The sequence below is a fragment of the Neoarius graeffei genome, chromosome 13 (genome assembly GCF_027579695.1).
Source record: "Neoarius graeffei isolate fNeoGra1 chromosome 13, fNeoGra1.pri, whole genome shotgun sequence".
Classification (NCBI taxonomy): domain Eukaryota; kingdom Metazoa; phylum Chordata; class Actinopteri; order Siluriformes; family Ariidae; genus Neoarius; species Neoarius graeffei.
Genome location: NC_083581.1, coordinates 51,144,868 through 51,163,391, shown reverse-complemented (window position 1 = coordinate 51,163,391; position 18,524 = coordinate 51,144,868). Strand labels below are relative to the sequence as shown.

Here is an 18,524-nt window from a genome sequence, read left to right as displayed (position 1 = left end):
ACTCTGTGTGTGTGTGTGTGTGTGTGTGTGTGTGTGTGTGTGTGTGTGTGTGAGAGAGAGAGAGAGAGAGAGAGAGAGAGAGAGAGAGAAAGAGATCTTTATCAGTGAAATCTTGGGGGGATAAAGTCTTTGTGCTCAGTGTCTATGGAAGACAATAGGAAGGTGATAAATGGGGTATGGACGTATAGATGAAGAGGGTGAAAAACATCAGCTCTTGTCTGTCTGAAAGAATTTGACCAGATGAATCCAGAGACTAACAGGCAGGGTATCAACAGGTGAAAGGTAATTGACTTTGGGGTCAAGAGGAAGGATGTGAAAAGCTACCTAACAGTTTTGCAAAAGATACAGTACAGGCTGGAAAGAGATCATGCTGATGTCTGTATACATTGTATTATGCATTCATGATTGTTCGTATTTTTCAAGGCAGAAATAATCAGGAATGTGTGTGTCTCCTTCAACTAAGGATACAAAAGCGTTCAGCCCTGTTTCTGTGTCTGTGTGTGTGAGAGAGACAGAGACTGATTACCTCAAAGAGCCCCTTCTCTGACCTCATGTCCCATTTTCAACCCCTTCTGTTCACCCGCTCTTGCCCTCATTCTTCCGTTACCCCATTTCATTTTTCACGTCTTTATTCTATTCTTTCACACAGTGCCTCCTCTTTCACACTGCAACCCCCTCCCTTTGGACAAATTGCTTTTGTTTTTCTTTAATATGTAAAGCCAGAAGAACCTGTTTCTGACACACTTGTAAATCAAACATCTTTACTGAAGGGTGGAGGGATTAAGAGTAAGAAAAAAAAAATCACAGTCACACCCCCTTGGCCAGCTGTATATGTCATTTGTCTATCCCCTGTCACTCACCTGTCAAGCCTCAGCTCGGCCCCTTAATGGCTGATGGGAATTCCTTTGTATGGCAGATGCCAAGACTCTGGGCCTACAAAACAAGCAAACAGTTCAACATCATTCCACATTGCAGACCCAGTCAGAACCAGTGAAGAGTGATGTGTTCACTCCTTTCATGTGATCCTCTTTTTCAGTGTGGATTTCGGCTGTGGGCTGTGACAGGCAGTGATTGATTTCAGGTGCTGGTCAGCTCTTGCCTCTAATGCCATGATGAGAAAAAGAAAACGCTGAAGGGAGATGCATTTACAATTCCCAATCAAAAGACCTCTGTGTTCCCCCTCTCTCACTTCCCCTCCATCACCCCCGCCCCCAAGTCTGAATTGAGGTCTGACCAGCATACTGATGCCATGGATTTGTGTGCTTCATTTGGATGAGCAGAATGACTTTCTGGCCCTCAGCTTGCATCTTTTTTTATTTTTTCCCCCCACTTTTTTCACAGCCCTGCCAGTTCCCACTGTGCTGGGAGAGGCATGAGAAAAAGCAGGCCCAATTAGCAGAGCATGGGGCTTATCAGGGGCCAGACAACTGTGCCACAAACAAACACACACACACACACACACACACACACACACACACACACACACACACACACACACACACACACTCTCTCTCTCTCTCTCTCTGTCTCTCTCTCTCTCTCTCTCTCTCACTCACTCACTCACTCTCTCTATCTCTCTCTCTCTGAACTGACAAGTTCATTGAGAGCCACAGGGCAAAAACCACTGCAGGATTAGTAATAAGAAAAGAGCTTTGGGAGATCTTAAGCCCAGAGTGTATGTCCCGTAGCTCAACCGCTAATGACAGTGTGGGAAAGTCAGCTTGGATTGATAGGATGATAGATACAGTTGAGGTCAGAAATTTGCACACACTCATCATGGACATGAATGTCATGGCAATATTGGGCTTTCGATGAGTTCTTTGAACTGTTCTTTTTCTGGGACAGAATGATTGTACAGCACATATCTTTAATAGAAGAAAACCCCCAAGAATTTGGTGCACAAGTTTTAATTTATTTTGGGTTTCCTGAACTAAACATACTGATTATAATATTATATATATATTGGGTAAGTATATATATATATATATATATATATATATATATATATATATATATATATATATATATATATATACACACTTAGATTATTAATTCAGTCAGGGTGAAAGGTCCAAAATTTTGCATTTAACTTACCAAGGCCTCTTAACTTCCGGTTTCTGTTCCTTAACTTCCTGATCATGATTAACTACAGCTGGGAACTTTTCTGTGCCAAACATGAAAAAGTTTTTTTGACAACACCCATTGGATTAATCAACACACAGTACAATAGGAAAGTGCAAGGAGTTCAGTGCAGGTCTGAGAAAAAGGATTGTAGATTTACAACTCAGGAATATCTCTGTGAGCCATTTCTATACAACTGCACATTCCAAGTTCATCGGTTCAAACAATTGCATATAAATACAAGTTATTGGGAGGTGTAGTCACTTTGCCAAGGTCTGTATGAAAAGTCAAACTGTCACTCTCAGCTGAAAGGCAAATGGTTCAGATGTTCAGGAACAACCCAGGAATCACCAAAGCACAGGCCTGCCATGAACTGGAAGCTGCTGGAACACCAGTGTCACTGTCTACAGTCAAGTGAATTTTACATGGACTAACAGGCTGCCATCCAAGAAAGAAGTCGCTGCTCCAAAACTGACACTTTCAAACTAAAATAAATTTTACAGTGAACCACATGGACAAATAAAAAACCTCCTTTAGGAAAGTTTGGCCACAATGACCAAAGGTACAACCCCAAAAAATAAAAAGTTGAAACGGTTTGTTGAAGGTCAAAGATTGAAAACAATGATTTGTAAACAATCTTTGACCTGTATTGCACTCAAAACAATACTAAAGTACATTATTTTATGTTTTCCCTCATGATTTTTTTTCTCAAAATGAACACATTTCAATTTTGATTCTTGCAACATATTTCAAAATAAAGTTGGGATGGTAAAGCATTTATCACTTTATAATGTTGCTATTACTTCTCATAACACTAAAAAGATGTTTAGGGATGGAAGATACCAAGCATTTCAAATGTTATTTTGTCCCATTCTTCTTGCAAGCAGGACTTCAGATTTGCAACAGTACGGGGTCGTCATTGTCATTTTTTTGTTTCAAAATTCACCACACATTCTCTGTTGGGGACAGAGGGGACAGGCACCCTCTTTTTCCACAGCCATGCCTTTGTAATGTGTGCAGAGTGTGGTATTGCATGGTCTTGTTGAAATATCCCTGGAAAAGATGTTGCTTTGAAGGCAGCACATCTTGCTCAAAAATCTCACCGTAATTTTCTATGTTAATGCTGCCATCACAGAAGTGTAAGTTACCTTTGCCAAGGGCACTGACACAACCCCATTCCATAACAGACCCTGGCTTTTGGACTTCTTGCTGGTCACAGTCTGGATGGTCCTTTTCGTCTTTGGTCTGGAGCACACAGCATCCATTTCTTACAAAAAAGACCTGGAATACCAATTCATCTGACCACAATACACATTTCCACTGTGTGATGGTCCATCCCAGATGCCTCTGAATCTATAGAAGTCGACAGTGCTTCTGGACACAGTTAACAACAGGCTTCCCTTTTACACAATGTTAACTGGCATTTGTGGATTTAACTCCATATTGTAGTGCTTAACAAAGGTTTGACAAAGTAATCTCAAGCCCATGTGATTATATCAACTGAATGATGGTTCTTTCAGTTGAATGAATGATGGTTCTTGATGCAATGTTGTCTGAGGGATTGGAAATAACAGGTGTTCAGCTTTGGCTTGTGCCCTTGCCCTTTATGCACTGAAATTTCTCCAGATTCCTTTAATTGTTTAATGATATTATTCACTATAGAGGGTGAAATATACTAATTCCTTCCAATCTTTATTTGAGGAACATTGTTTTTAAACATTTCAATAATTGTCTCTTACACGTTTGTTGACAAACTGGAGATCCTTGGCCCATCTTTGCTCCTTAAAGACTAGGCCTTTTCTGGATACTGAATTTGTGCCAAAACATGATTAAAATCACCTGTTGGCATCACCGATTTCAAATTACATCACTGAGACTCAGCAAGTCGACAGTCAGGTTGTCAGTAATCCCGGTGTGAAGGAGCAGACTCAGGACTACAACTCCCATGACACACAGCGCCCTCTGTCCCCAGCCTACTGAACTACAGCTGTCACGCATTCCCTTAATCACCACTTTTGCTATTTAAGCTGCTCATTCACATCACTCCAGTGTGAAGTATCATTTTGCCATTTCAGTACATACTGAGCCTTGGCTCTTTTCTGACTGTCTCTAGCGGTTCCTGATCTTTTGCTATTTCCTCTCTGTTTTTGTTCTTTGTCTTTTCCATGTCACGTTGTTCGCTGATCGCCTGACCCTCGTGAGTTTACCAACACCGATTTTAGTCACACGTTTTGGCTTTGTTGACAGTCTGCTGATCTGCTTCCTCCGCACATACATCAGTAAGTGCCTGCACTCTCACACAGGTGAGGTGTTTTGAGTGGGATTTGAGTGGGATGATCTGCCAATTATTTGAATGAATGCAAACAAATAAACAAACAAAAAACCCACCTCACCGCTTCATTGCTACAAGCTTGCTGAAGCATTTACATGGTCTCCATTGCTGACTCCCTGAGATTGACACCCCAAAATTGATGTTCTCTCTCTGGTCCATACCAAAATTTCAAGTGCACACATGTGCATTGTCACAAAAACATTTGTAACACAAGTCCTGCTACACACGCATGACCTTGCCACACTCCATTCATTCGCAAGAGGAACAGTCCCAGAAGTGTTTGATTGCACCTCCTCTTAGGTGTACTGTATGTATATTTTTGACCCAGTATGCATAATTTTGACCTTGTGTCTATTTCAGAAAACCCAAAATAAATTAAAACTTCTGCACCAACTTCTTGTTTTTTTTCTATTAAAGATGCAATTTGTACAATCATTATACAGTGGTGCTTGAAAGTTTGTGAACCCTTTAGAATTTTCTATATGTCTGCATAAATATGACCTAAAACATCATCAGATTTTCACACAAGTCCTAAAAGTAGATAAAGAGAACCCAGTTAAACAAATGAGACAAAATATTATACTTGGTCATTTATTTATTGAGGAAAATGATCCAATATTACATATCTGTGAGTGGCAAAAGTATGTGAACCTTTGCTTTCAGTATCTGGTGTGACCCCCTTGTGCAGCAATAACTGCAGCTAAACGTTTCCGGTAACTGTTGATCAATCCTGCACACTGGCTTGGAGGAATTTTAGCCCATTCCTCCATACAGAACAGCTTCAACTCTGGGATGTTGCTGGGTTTCCTCACATGAACTGCTCTCTTCAGGTCCTTCCACAACATTTCGATTGGATTAAGGTCAGGACTTTGACATGGCCATTCCAAAACATTAACTTTATTCTTCTTTAACCATTCTTTGGTAGAACGACTTGTGTGATAGAACAACTTTCTCCTTGCAACCCTGCCATGCACGCCATTGTTGTTCAGTGTTCTCCTGATGGTGGACTCATGAACATTAACATTAGCCAATGTGAGAGAGGCCTTCAGTTGCTTAGAAGTTACCCTGGGGTCCTTTGTGACCTCGCCGACTATTACATGTCTTGCTCTTGGAGTGATCTTTGTTGGTCGACCGCTCCTGGGGAGGGTAACAATGGTCTTGAATTTCCTCCATTTGTATACAATCTGTCTGACTGTGGATTGGTGGAGTCCAAACTCTTTATAGATGGTTTTGTAACCTTTTCCAGCCTGATGAGCAACAACAATGCTTTTTCTGAGGTCCTCAGAAATCTCCTTTGTTCGTGCCATGATACACTTCCACAAACATGTGTTGTGAAGGTCAGACTTTGATAAAACAGGGTGCCAACTCACACCTGATTGCCATCCCATTGATTGAAAACACCTGACTTAATTTCACCTTCAAATTAACTGCTAATCCTAGAGGTTCACATACTTTTGCCACTCAGAGATATGTAATATTGGATCATTTTCCTCAATAAACAAATGACCAAGTATAATATTTTTTGTCTTATTTGTTTAACTGGGTTCTCTTTATCTACTTTTAGGACTTGTGTGAAAATCTGACGATGTTTTAGGTCCTATTTATGCAGAAATATAGAAAATTCTAAAGGGTTCACAAACTTTCAAGTACCACTGTACAACAGAAAAATAACTCTTCAAAGAAATCATTGAAAACCCAATGACATTGATGTGCATGATGAGTGTATGTAAACTTCTGGTTGCAACGATAGGTAACCTTTCTCTTCCATCAACTAGATGAAATGAAAACAGCAGTCTACCATTTAGTCCAGTTAATAAAACAGGCCACCAATCACTGGAATTGAGATGATCAGTATCCTTAAAGAAATGCAGAAATACATTAGATAACATTATATCTAGATTGGGTTAAAGCTGAAGAAGTGGAAGAGAAGGCAGATTGTTTAGTCATGCCTACGAAAGTTACACAGAAAGTGGATCAACTGTAACCCGCAAGAGGCAGAGGCAACAGGATGTACATAAGTATCAAAAGCATGAGAAAGTTAAGTATAACCACATGCAAGATGAGATAAAATGCAAGGGTACACAAACAGATTTGACGAGAAAAAAACACGACTACACATGAAGAACAGGTGTGTCCAGAGTTTGTGAAGGGGGCAGGGGATTAGATTGAAGCTGGAATAAGAAGAAACCAGCAACACCACATTAGGTGATAGATTGAAATGTTCAATTCAGCCACAAGTATCAGAGCATCGTTAAAAATATAAGAAATGATATATTTGTGATGGGAATTGTTTTTGAGGGAATTTCCATGTGTGAACAGATAGAGAATGACAATGGTGTGCTGGATGGAAGGTGTCTCTCTCGCTCCCTCTTTGTTCTGCGGCAGTGAAAGACATTGCAGTGACATTGATAGGAGACACATGCTCAGAGATCATTCAACAGCCTGCCTCCAGCCACAAGCTTCCACTCTTTATCACACTCTCACTCTTATAGCTCTACACTTCTCTCTCTCTCTCTCTCTCTCTGCTCCTCTAATACTCTCACTAGCGTTATTTTCCTGTCCTATCCTTGCATCTGTTTATCTTAATGTGTCCTTGCTATTCATTCTCTGTCTCTCGCTCGACATAATTCTCTCCATACAGAAGTAAGTTAGGTAGCACAGATTAAATTAAATCCCATCATGATGAAAGCAGACACATGCACAATGCAATATTAGCAGACTGGCACCCATGGGAGTGTGTGTGTGTGTGTGTGTGTGTGTGTGTGTGTGTGTGTGTGTGTGTGTGTGTGTGTGTGTGTCCTTGATTAATGTAAATCAGTGAGGTAAGCTGGCTGTTCTTCTCCAACAGCTTCAGTGACAGCAAACAGGACTAACCACAGACCCACAGTTGTCTAGTAGGAGAAAAAGGACACACTATTCTTCCTCAGTGAGACATCTTACTTAAACTATTTACCCTCTGATATTTACTAATTTTGTTAATATTAAAATGTATATATAATATTGGGTGGCACGGTGGTGTAGTGGTTAGCGCTGTCGCCTCACAGCAAGAAGGTCCTGGGTTCGAGCCCCAGGGCCAGCGAGGGCCTTTCTGTGTGGAGTTTGCATGTTCTCCCCGTGTCCGCGTGGGTTTCCTCCGGGTGCTCCGGTTTCCCCCACAGTCCAAAGACATGCAGGTTAGGTTAACTGGTGACTCTAAATTGACCGTAGGTGTGAATGTGAGTGTGAATGGTTGTCTGTGTCTATGTGTCAGCCCTGTGATGACCTGGCGACTTGTCCAGGGTGTACCCCGCCTTTCGCCCGTAGTCAGCTGGGATAGGCTCCAGCTTGCCTGCGACCCTGTAGAAGGATAAAGCGGCTAGAGATAATGAGATGAGATATATAATATTATTTAATGGGCGGCACGATGGTGTAGTGGTTAGCACTATCGCCTCACAGCAAGAAGGTCCTAGGTTTGAGCCCCGTGGCCGGCGAGGGCCTTTCTGTGTGGAGTTTACATGTTCTCCCCGTGTCCGTGTGGGTTTCCTCCGGGTGCTCCGGTTTCCCCCACAGTCCAAAGACATGCAGGTTAGGCTAATTGGTGGCTCTAAATTGACTGTAGGTGTGAATGTGAGCATGAATGGTTGTCTGTGTCTATGTGTTAGCCCTGCGATGACCTGCCAACTTGTCCAGGGTGTACCCCACCTCTCGCCCATAGTCAGCTGGGATAGGCTCCAGCTTGCCTGCGACCCTGTAGGACAGGATAAGCGGCTACAGATAATGGATGGATATTATTTAATACCATTATCTTGAGTAGTTATTGTTTTGGTATATGAATCTGAGCTCACTCAAAGGTTGTGTGAATACACAATGCATTGGACACACAATTCCTGTATTCTCACAAAACTGTGAAATCCACCTTTTAAATAATATTTTTAATTAAAAAAAAATGATGACACTCCAAGTCTCACTCCAATTGAGGACTACCTGTTATGTTTCAAGTTCGTAAAGTTTAGTTTCTGTTAACTTTGATAGCTACTGATTCAAAAAGCAAACTATCCACAATTAAAGCCCACTGTTGTTTTTTTTTAACTGAAGCTGAAAAACCAGCAGAGTTCTGGGTAAACAAATGTTTCATGTACACAAAATTTGTGTATTTTGACACAAATATGATCAAGGTTTACCTTTTTGATCATAATACCACCCAATAAACAGGCGCTAATAAATATAATTTAATAAAATATAATACTGTTATAGGGTAGTTCTTCGGTAAGGGAATTACAGTCACAGCAAAATATGGTAACTTTTTTAGTTGCAGTACTGAAGATAATGGTATTAAAAAAAAAATCACACTGTATGTGGTATCTTTTGACCCTTAAAAAAAGCATAGAAAAATTGTTTATGTTTAACTCTGAACACAAAATCTTTTATGAGGAAATAAAAGTCAGTAACAGAATTACATCAGAAAAAAAAAACTGAACTTTCATTTCCTAAAATTCAAACCAAGATTTCTCTGAAGCGACATTGCTATAATCGGGGTGATGATTTTTAAATATGGTTTTCAGTACATTTTGCCTTGGATTCCATACTTTAGCAATATCACTGAGCTGAAAAGTTAAGGCAATCTTAATTATTTCATAATTTTGGCTTCTCTGCTGAAGAATTGCCCACATACATACATATATACAGTTAGGTCCATAAATATTTGGACAGAGACAACATTTTTCTAATTTTGGTTCTGTACATTACCACAATGAATTTTGAACAAAACAATTTGGATGCAGTTGAAGTTCAGACTTTCAGCTTTAATTCAGTGGGTTGAACAAAATGATTGCATAAAAATGTGAGGAACTAAAGCATTTTTTAAACACAATCCCTTCATTTCAGGGGCTCAAAAGTAATTAGACAAATTAAATAATTGTAAATAAAATGTTCATTTCTAATACTTGGTTGAAAACCCTTTGTTGGCAATGACTGCCTGAAGTCTTGAACTCATGGACATCACCAGACGCTGTGTTTCCTCCTTTTTAATGCTCTGCCAGGCCTTTACTGCAGCGGTTTTCAGTTGCTGTTTGTTTGTGGGCCTTTCTGTCTGAAGTTTAGTCTTTAACAAGTGAAATGCATGCTCAATTGGTTTGAGATCAGGTGACTGACTTGGATATTGAGCAATTCCAGCGTTATGGACGTGACACTTGAACTCAAAATGGCAACAAATGACCCAGTGCATGTTTTATTGTCTCCCAGTATTTAAACAGGTGTTGCATATTTTAAGGCTGTACCATACTGGAGAAGTGATAGAACAAGAACAATTCCCATAGTACATCTAGGGCATGCCAGAAAATGCCAATAAAAGATGCGTTATGGATGTGACAGAAAAAGTATCACTTTTCTTGGGTGACTGTACATTTTTATCAAACTCTGTGAAATTGTAAACCTAATGTCGAAATGGAGAGATCCATTTGATAGAGGGGTCCAAGGTGAATATTAAAAAATCTTTGTTTAAAATATTTTGTATTTCATGCAGAGTTTCGGAAGGAAAAGTCAGCGTTATGGATGTGACGAAATTCCGTTATGGATGTGACGCGTCTGAAATAGACATGGCATATGTTTAGAAAATCAGCAATTTAACCACCATAACCCTTTGAAAAACTCTCTAAATATCAGCTAAAACTACCAAAGTTCTTAAATAATATTTAGGATGGCTATTGTTTTGCTGTTTTGTGGATTTTAGCATACATTTCTGTGGCTTGTGGCAATAATATAGAATTGTACATGATCAAAGTTGATTTTAGCTTGGGTTTTACATTATAAGAAAGAAAGACTGACAGTGACATATTAGGTTGGTTACAAATTGGTTCAACTTATTCACATCTGTAAAATACAGGCCTAGGTGATATCTCTGGGAGTGGTTTTGATGTATTACATGTTGCTTTATTTTTGCATGGTGAGGTTGACATTTACATGGAATTGCCCTATTCAAGAATATTCCACTTCTTTGCTTTAATAAACTCCTGGGTTGCTTTGGCTTTATGTTTTGGGTTATTGTCCAGTTTGGCTGCATTTGGCTAGATTTGAGCACACAGTATGTCTCTGAATACCTCAGAATTCATCCGGCTGCTTCTGTCCTGTGTCACATCATCAATAAACACTAGTGACCCAGTGCCACTGGCAGCCATGCATGCCCAAGCCATCACACTGCCTCCACCGTGTTTTACAGATGATGTGGTATGCTTTGGATCATGAGCTGTACCACGCCTTTGCCATACTTTTTTCTTTCCATCATTCTGGTCAAGGTTGATCTTGGTTTCATCTGTCCAAAGAATGTTCTTCCAGAACTGTGCTGGCTTTTTTAGATGTTTTTTAGCAAAGTCCAATCTAGCCTTTTTATTCTTGAGGCTTATGAGTGGCTTGCACCGTGCAGTGAACCCTCTGTATTTACTTTCATGCAGTCTTCTCTTTATGGCAGATTTGGATATTGATAGGCCTACCTCCTGGAGAGTGTTGTTCACTTGGTTGGCTGTTGTGAAGGGGTTTCTCTTCACCATGGAAATTATTCTGCGATCATCCACCACTGTTGTCTTCTGTGGGCATCCAGGCCTTTTTGCATTGATGAGTTCACCAGTGCTTTCTTTCTTTCTTTCTTTCTTTCTTTCTTTCTTTCTTTCTTTCTTTCTTTCTTTCTTTCTCAGGATGTACCAAACTGTAGATTTTACCACTCCTAATATTGTAGCAATTTCTCGGATGTTTTTTTTTCTGTTTTCGCAGCTTAAGGATGGCTTGTTTCACCTGCATGGAGAGCTCCTTTGACCGCGTGTTTTCTTCACAGCAAAATCTTCCAAATGCAAGCACCACACCTCAAATCAACTCCAGGCATTTTATCTGCTTAATTGAGAATGACATAATGAAGGAATTGCCCACACCTGCCCATGAAATAGCCTTTGAGTCAATTGTCCAATTACTTTTGGTCCCTTTAAAAACAGGGTGGCACATGTTAAGGAGCTGAAACTCCTAACCCCTTCATCCAATTTTAATGTGGATACCCTCAAATGAAAGCTGAAAGTCTGGACTTTATGTCCATGTCCATTATATAACTATAACTATAACTTGAATATGCTTCAGTAAACAGGTAAAAAAAAGAAAATTTGTGTGAGTGTCCAAATATATATGGACCTAACTGTACATACATACTAAAAAAAAAAAATCCATTCTACACAGGGAGAAGAGGAAAATTAGGCTTTTTCAAAATAAGTTTATTTTCTCAGTCACTTCATCCTACACTAATGCTGTGTTCCTGGTGCCTTGCAAGTTGTAATAACATAGTTTCCCACCTCGGCACATTCTATATGCAAAGTGCACTTTACAGGCCTGAGTGGCTACTGGTACTGTGAACTTCAAACATTCATGCAACACTTTGGACTGAAGTTGCAGAACAGCAACAAGAGCAGACAATAAGGAATAGCTTAGCAACAAGCTAACCATCCATTATCCATAACCACTTATCCTGTGCAGGGTCACGGGCAAGCTAGAGCCTATCCCAGCTGACTATGGGCGAGAGGCGATGTACACCCTGGACAAGTCACCAGATCATCACAGGGCTGACACATAGAGATAAACCACCATTCACACCTACAGTCAATTTTAGAGCTACCAATTAGCCTAACCTGCATGTCTTTGGACTGTGGGGGAAACCGGAGCAAACCCAAGCAGACACGGGGAGAACATGGAAACTCCACACAGAAAGACCACCGTTGGCCACTGGGCTTGAACCTAGAACCTTCTTGCTGTGAGGCAACAGTTGGTGGTATCGTGCTAACCACTACAACACCGTGCCGCCAACAAGCTAACCATTACTGATGCTAACATTAATGATTACTCTAATGTTGTTTTTACTTTCTCAAAACATTGATTATTATGGTCAATGTTATAGGTTTAACCACGTATAGTGTCTGTATATAAATTGATCTAAAACTAATACTGCTATAAATCAATTTAGAATGTAGAGAAGGATTACTTTACACTTTTCACCCTATGCACAGCCATAATGTTTTGATGTCACACTGTAAACAGGCAAGGAACTCGTAGCTGAAAAGACTATCAAATTCATGAGTTGAAATTTCAAGCTGAGAGGGCATTTTCTGTGAGGTTTTTTTCCTGGTTGTAGGTGGGTAATTACAAGTTGCAACTTTGCCTTGAATGCAGTATGTGACTAAGTACAGGGGTCAATACTTAGAGAGATTTGTTACATGTTGAGTCTTAAATTTCATGCTTCTACTCTAAATAGATGCTACCAAATAGCACAAGCTTACTGGGTTCAAAAGCACAGCAATGATCAAACAGTAGGTGAAAATGCCAAATGCCTTAATTACATTTGGTCAAACGTGTATGAAATTGGGCAACATTTAATCCCATAATTTCACTGGCACATAATGAGGCAGTCAGTCAGCTTTGGAAGATGATACAAGTGGATACATTCTGCTGTCAGTGAAGCATCCAATACAGCTGATGCCGCCAGACTTTGTGAGGACCAACTTACTGTCTGCTTCTTTTTGATATTTAAGCATTGCAAAACTGCTGCAAGTCAAGTATATACAGTATAGCAATAAAAGTAAAACCTATAAGTGTTCCAGTGAGGATGATTTCTTCCCCACCATACCACCCTCTTTCTGTCTCTTTCTTTGCCCGGTAGACACATCTGCCCACAAACTGTCCGAGCATCCTGTGTCTCAGATGAATAACTGAGCTGCTTTTGGTGCTCAGTAAGATGAGCTGATGGTACTCAGACGGCCCACATATCACCGCTGGTCTGTGAGGCAGGTTAAAAAAAGAAAAGGCAAACCATTAGTGTGCCCCAAAGCTTCATACTATCTTCACAAGAATACACTGCGATGGATGCACTGCAGTAATTAATGAACTAACCTTGTCCAATAAACCAGGTGTTTCTCTAAAGCACAGTAATATTCATTAGTCAGTGCATTACTGCAATGCTTTACGTCATTTTTACAAGCCTTAGCCATGGTATTGGGTATGTTTTCTATTAACTGCATGGATAGACCACATTCTTTAAAGAAGAACACTTGGTTCAGCTTGTGCACACCACCTAGGTGTAAACAGCTCTGGGAACAGTGACTGAGAGTGATGGGTATGATGGGATTGGAGACTCATGAATTGCCAGGCTGTCTCTTCCTCAAAGTGCCGAAATTGGTTCCAGAACCAACCTTGAGGCAGCCTAACGTTAATTCCATCTGTTTTCCTTCCTCTGCTTCTCTCTCGCTCTCTTCTTCTTCTCTTGCTGTCAATTGAATCCAGAGCTCTTTCAAACATCCAATTAGGCCATACTGGACTGTTCCGGGGGGGGGGGGGGGGGGGGATTTTAATGAATGCTGGTTTAGCATGCTCAATGATAATTTCTCTTTTCCCACCTCCATTCCCATTCTTTTCATCCCCCCCGGGCCAGCTATGACAAATCATGCTGGAGCATAAATGAGAATGCACTGATCAATCAATCTTACTGCTGCATATGAAACAGAGGGTAAAAAAGCTAGAAAGAAAAAGAGATTATGCAAGAGACTGAGAAAGAGAGGAGGATAAAAGAAGAGCAGGAGAGTATGACAGCGAAAGTGGGAGTGAGGGTGTGAGAGAAGACTGGAAATAACTTGGGCAAAAATCCAATCTCCCAGTCATGTAGCAGCACTGATGGAACGTACTTACATACAGACAGGACCCTATCAACACCCAAACAGAGTGGGGTCATGCTGAAGAAATGAGAAAAAGATAGAGGGGAGCAGAAAAAAAGCAATAAGGAAAAGGAGAAAATAAGGAGAGGCTGCTGTGGGGGAAAAAATGGCAAGAGGAGAGAAGTAATTCCCGTTTGACCTTCACAAGTTATATGCTTTTAATACTAGAACTTCCTAATGGTTTAGCCATTCAAAACATGAAAAGTACAATATTCCCCAAATATTTATTTGCCATCTCAGTGACCAGCTCAGTATCATGAGGCCAGGCAGGGCACCAAATGGAGGTGGTTTACAATTGCAATCATGATGTCATAGGTTCTAATATCTGTTGGTAAATACAGAATATATCTAAGTTGCAGTGATAACACAGTAGTTTCTTTTAAAAAGTTATCTTTTTAGTCTTAGCCCAAGGGGTATACTTGACATCACTTTCCAAACTAAGCATGTCTAGGCAAGCCTAGTGCGGGACGACAGTCCAGCAATTGCACATTTAACATTTTGTGAAACTGCAAAAATAGAGAAACTGCAGAAGTATCAGAGACACAATACAGTTTTCCCCACAGATCTGTTTAGCTCCATATTCATCTCCACTTTCTACAATTTTCTTTTTCAGTTGTTTAATTAAGGATGGATCTGGCACCTCGGCAGCTTCTTCTTCTTTTTAATAAAAATGACGAAATAAAGAGGAACTAATATAGGGTGACCAGATTTCCCTAGTCTGAAACCAGGACACTTTTGCGCGCGACCATGCTCGTGCACGCACACCTTTTTTTTACGTAAACGTGACACTCAGAGAGGTGCTCTTATCATTTTGTTGAAGCTCACATTTATCAACATCTCACATGAAATAAAACAAACAGGCATTTTGTTATCTAGTAGCATAGTGGTATACAGATCAGTTAAATTATGGTCAGACAACAGATTTTGTAATGGCTGAGAATAGGCCAGGCTATGTCCATAGGCCAAATTTAAACTGATTTATTTCACCTGTTTGTGAGAACACTAAGAAGAATGCATATGCACATGTAGGCTATATCTCTAAAATTGTATGCACTACAGCATGAACTTAAAAAGTAGATATGTGACCTCAACATAGCCTAGGTCAGAATCAACCTTACTAACCATTCCCCACAACTGAATGAATAAAGCAAGAAGATGTGTACAAAAGTGAACACTTTAATGGAAGGTGCAACAAGCTGTTCAACACAGCAGTATGGCCAAACTGTCAGAATAGTATGTTAAACAGAAACAAAAAAGAGACAAGTGATTTGAGAATATACACTCAAACAAAACAGCAATAAAGGAGGAGAGGGGCAACAGCCCGAGGAAAGCCCCCACAGGAGCACACATCATTTGCAACATAGGCTACCCAACTCAGTACAAGAACAAAGCACAGGAACAAAGCTAAGGCGACTGTCAATCCACCCAACTTGTGTTTAGCCGTTTTAATGTGATCCTGTATATTGGCGTTACCACCGTGGGCTATGGAGAAGGAACACTTACAGTGTGTGCAGTAGGCTTCGTGCGCATTGTTCTGCACCTCTCGGAGGAAGGGGTAGGTGCCCTGTAAACCTTTGGAAAAGGTACATTTTCTTTTCGGCATAATTGCTGCGGTATTACTGCTGCTAGCTGCTAGACAAAGAACATTCGCACCAGTTAATAATGTTTATTTTATTGTTGCATGGCAACACGTTCTGTTGTCTGGAATAATGTGGCTAAATAAACACCCATGCCACAGGGCCAGGGGGCAGTAACTAGGAAAGTTTGCAATTCCTGTCAATTCATCAAAATAGTAAATGCAGACATTTCTCCGCTAATGATTCCCACGCTGCTCAGTCGCAAATGTCGCGAGTGGCGAAAACCGGGACATATCCGTGTCCCGACAGACTTTTGTCGGGACTCGGGACACACAACCCCAAACCGGGACTGTACCGGTAAAACCGGGACGTCTGGTCACCCTAAACTAATATAATTCTATTAATAATGGGTCATTCTTTATATGTGGCCTTGTTCTAAAAACACAGTCATCTCATTTCCACGGTAAGTTCTAAGAAGTCAGCAAAAGTGATGGGGCAGAAAAACATGCTGAAAAAGCAAGAAAGGGGTCATTACTGTTTCTGAAATTTGTTGACCCGTCGCTCACAAAATTCAACCCTGTGCCATATGTGTGCTTCAGAAGTGTCTCGGATGAGCAGAGCAAACTGCAAAATCAGTAGAAGACTGTAGTGACATGGCTGGGTTGTGGAGTAATTTTAATGATTAAGGCCAAACAAAACCCAAAAAATAATCTCCATTTGCTGATCAAGGCAAGTGCCCTGATGCCCCCACACACACACATTTTAATTAAAAATAAAACTTTATAGCAACAATGTACTCATTTTAAAAGTTGCAATATTGCTAAAAATAGGTTTACCTGGACGTGGCCATTTACACTGAAACCGGATATCCACTTGTGAAGTTGCTTGCACACTAGTACAGTGCTTGCCTTAGTAATACAGCACCATTGACTCAAATTTTCTGGATTTTTTTTCCTTTTTTTTGTTGTAGTTTTGCTGTACAAACATGGAAAATGTGCCTGAACAAAAAGCGATTCAAATGTTTATGTTTGAACCAGAATATGAGCCTGGAGAGGAAAAACAAACAGTGAAAGTGACTCCAATGATACCAGATGTGATGAAATGCAGCCATTTCACTGCTTGCGCCTTCAAACTAATATCCTTTATAGGCTTGGGGATGGCAAAAAACGATTTCCCTTTGCAACACTTGGGCTTATTTTTACATCCAAATGCTTGACACTTGGGCATCTTCAGGGTTATTTGCAACAATTTGGAAGTAATGTATCCACTCAATCTCAGCCTCGGTAAGTCATGTGGTGTGTAAGACAAGTCACAATCTTGGATTCTCTTGCGTAATTTGTACTCAGAGCACGATATCTGAACCTCAGAGAAAGTAAGATGTCAGCACCCAGGGACATTTTATTTTAAAAGAAAAAGAATCTGTGCATGGTATATGGGTACAAATATGAACAAATGAATAATCGAACATGCCTTGTATGGATATTATTTGTCAGGATAAAGGAGTTGATTTTGGGGATTTTGTTTGGTTTTAAGAAGAAAGTCATTTTTCACTAATATCAGTTCTTGTTTTTATATTGCGGACAGTGCATCCGCGAAGAAAACGAGACAGATACGGTCTAATGTAAACTTGGCCATAAAGACAAGCAACCATTCACACTCACATTCACACCTACGGTCAATTTAGGCCAAGTTTACATTAGACCGTATCTGTCTCGTTTTCTTTGCGGATGCACTGTCCGTTTACATTAAAACGCCTGGAAACGCCGGGAAACGGGAATCCGCCAGGGTCCACGTATTCAATCCAGATCGTGTCAGCTCCGGTGCTGTGTAAACATTCAGAATACGCGGATACGCTGTGCTGAGCTCTAGCTGGCGTCGTCATTGGACAACATCACTGTGACATCCACCTTCCTGATTCGCTGGCGTTGGTCATGTGACGCGACTGCTGAAAAACGGCGCGGACTTCCGCCTTGTATCACCTTTCATTAAAGAGTATAAAAGTATGAAAATACTGCAAATACTGATGCAAATACTGCCCATTGTGTAGTTATGATTGTCTTTAGGCTTGCCATCCTTCCACTTGCAAGTGGTAAGTGACGCGCATGCCCGACATGCACTGAGATCACACACACAGTGGTTCAGTCCCAAATCACTGCTCATGCGCTCCACTCGCGCGCTGTGTGAGCTGCGCAGGGCCGGAGTGCGCACCCTCCAGAGGGCACTCGCTGTTCAGGGCGGAGTGATTTGGAGCGCAGGATGCCTGCGGAGCCGAGCGTATCCGTGTATTGGCGTTGCTATGTGCACGCGAATCGTGTATTGGCGTTGCTGTGTGCACACTAATCGTTTTAAAAACGTTAATCTGATGATCCGCTGATACGGTCTAATGTAAACCCCACCTTAGAGCCACCAATTAACCTAGCCTGCATGTCTTTGGACTGTGAAGGAAACCGGAGCACACCCATGTAGACACGGGGAGAACATGCAAACTCCACACAGAAAGCCCCCTTTCAGCCGCTGGACTTGAACCCAGAGCCTTCTTGCTGTGAAGCGACAGTGCTAACCACTACACCACTGTGCCGCCACTGGTCAAAATGTGTATTGGAATATAGTTGAAGAAACATAAAGCAGTAGCAGAGTTCCATGTGACTTATGGAATAGATTTAATCCCCCATGCTTTGTGTATAGCATCACTGATTGTAATTTAAAGAGACTTCAACACATATTGTTTTTAACAATGAGGATTAGTTAGTCAGAAAAATGACTCTTCTAGGCTGGTTTGCTTGG

At 40.8% G+C, this 18,524-nt stretch overlaps 1 protein-coding gene across 7 annotated transcripts in view; it reads right to left on the bottom strand.

Annotated features, from left to right (window-relative positions):
* sulf2b (sulfatase 2b) overlaps nucleotides 1-18,524 on the bottom strand; it is a 292,990-nt gene that overhangs the window by 256,609 nt on the left and 17,857 nt on the right. For 4 of the 7 annotated variants that reach the window (XM_060937992.1, XM_060937995.1, XM_060937994.1 and 1 more), the window contains exon 2: nucleotides 861-933. The exons of the other annotated variants lie outside the window; for them this stretch is intronic. The gene's annotated coding sequence lies outside the window, so the exon portion shown is untranslated. The remainder of the gene's footprint in view (nucleotides 1-860; nucleotides 934-18,524) is intronic. 7 annotated transcript variants of the gene reach the window in all.